The sequence below is a fragment of the Rhyacophila brunnea genome, unplaced genomic scaffold (genome assembly GCF_057557595.1).
Source record: "Rhyacophila brunnea isolate RB1 unplaced genomic scaffold, BYU_Rbru_1.0 scaffold_49, whole genome shotgun sequence".
Taxonomy (NCBI): Eukaryota; Metazoa; Arthropoda; class Insecta; order Trichoptera; family Rhyacophilidae; genus Rhyacophila; species Rhyacophila brunnea.
In genome coordinates, this window is record NW_028233159.1 from 2648910 (window position 1) to 2651070 (window position 2161).

Sequence of the window (2161 nt, forward strand, 5' to 3'; positions counted from 1 at the left end):
TACCGCAAGACTTATCAGACTTTATTTTTTTCCAAGCGGATTTCTTTTTTTTCTCAAATACATAAGTTTAATTAATAAAATACCGCGAGGCTTATCAGACTTTATTTTTTTCCAAGCGGATTTCTTTTTTTTCTCAAATACATAAGTTTAATTAATAAAATACCGCGAGGCTTATCAGACTTTATTTTTTTCCAAGCGGATTTCTTTTTTTTCTCAAATACATAAGTTTAATTAATAAAATACCGCGAGGCTTATCAGACTTTATTTTTTTCCAAGCGGATTTCTTTTTTTTCTCAAATACATATGTTTAATTAATAAAATACCGCGAAGCTTATCAGACTTTATTTTTTTCCAAGCGGGTTTCTTTTTTTCTCAATATATGCCATGTTTTCGACGCCAGACAATTCCTTTAATTTTCCACCTTCCCACTCAGCTTCACCTTCATCATCGCTTTCTTCTCTCACCATAACCGTCATTAAAAGCTCTTTTTCCTCCGTTTTTGTTTTGAATATATTGCTCTCGACCTTTAAATCTTGCATTACCCTAAAAGAGTACCCTTGATCCACCAAAAACTGCCGTCTTTTAGCACTATAATACATTTCATCCGTGTCTTTTGAAACTAAACTGTAGAACCACACCTTGAACCCTGGATCATTTCTTCGTTTTGCCCTTAAAATTCGGCCTAGCCTTTGCGCTTCCTGTCTTCTACTTCCAAAGTGCGAACTTATCTGTATCAGACACGTTGCTTCAGGAAGATCGATCGAAGTATCCCCGACTTTCGAAAGAAAAATGCAGTTTATCTTGGGATTGACCCTGAACTGATTTAAAATGTGCATTCTTTCTTGTTGTGAAGTTGGTCCATATATAAAAGGTTTGTTCAGTTCAATAGCATAATTTTTTAATGCGAATACATTGTCTGAAAATACAATAATTTTATCACCTTCGCTTTCATGCTTCCTTATTAGAAAATCGACTGCCCTGAATTTCCCTGGATTCATTACACTTAACACTCTTCTTTTTCGAACACTGCATGTAAGATATTCCCTATAAAAAGAAGGAGCCATTCTACACCATATTTCTACACATTCGACTTTAGCGATATGGCCCTGAATGCTCAACATTTGCCAATCAGCTTCATATAACTTAGGGCCAATTAAAAAATTAAGATCCTCTATTCGGTCGTCTTCTCTAACAAGTGTAGCTGTCAACCCGAGTTTCGTATAATGTCTTACCGCCACGACTTTTCTAAACATATTTGCTGGCACAACATGTACCTCATCAAGAATAAGAAGACCCCATACTCTTCTATTAATTTCATTCACGATCTTCTGTGCATCCCGACTTCTCTTCCCTGAATATGCTAGCATCGTGTATGTCGTTATTAGTACATTCGCAATAGTATCTTTTTTATCGGATGTGAACGTGCATATATCTTTATCCGATATTGTTGTATACTCTTTTATTTGTGCTTTCCATTGCTCAACAGATACGGACGATGTACAAAGTATTAGAGCTGGATGCTTCATTGTACACATCGCAGTTATTCCGACCAAAGTCTTTCCTGCACCACATGGAAGAACGATTATACCCGATCGTGCTCGACCGTTCGAAAACATTTTATTTAGACATGTTTCTTGGTAAGATCTGATTTGTGTGTTTGGCTTTAAATCGATTGCGTATGATCCATAAATAGGGAGATCAACATCATCATCTCCAGTAAAAAATGATTTATTTGAACTCGAATCCAAAAATCGGGCAACGATTGACTTATCGATTCCAGTTCTAGATTGCTCGCTTTTTATTTCAGCTTCAGTCAACGAAGAATCTTTTGCTGCTGCTTCATTCATGCTTTCAACGGTGTTGCTTCGAAAATCAAATTCTTCAACTACTGGATAGTTTATTTCAATGCACCTCTTTCTAATTCGTTCAACATCAGAAACTCGCCCATCCTCGTTCATACACTTTTTAATAACAATATCATTATACACTTTTAGTCTTATCTCATCATCATCCACGTCTAAAAAGTATTGATTATAACGAACACTGAGCTTAACTTTCCCACAGTTTCGTGTACAATTCTCAATAAAAAGAATAACATGTGGAGTTAACCCAGTTTTAGAAAAAAAATTTAGACCTTGTAGAATATCATCGCATGTCAGTC

At 35.6% G+C, this 2161-nt stretch overlaps 1 pseudogene; it reads right to left on the bottom strand.

The window, feature by feature from the left end:
* Positions 1 to 341: 341 nt before the first annotated feature.
* Positions 342 to 1958, bottom strand: LOC147066581 (uncharacterized; annotated as a pseudogene).
* Positions 1959 to 2161: the final 203 nt, after the last annotated feature.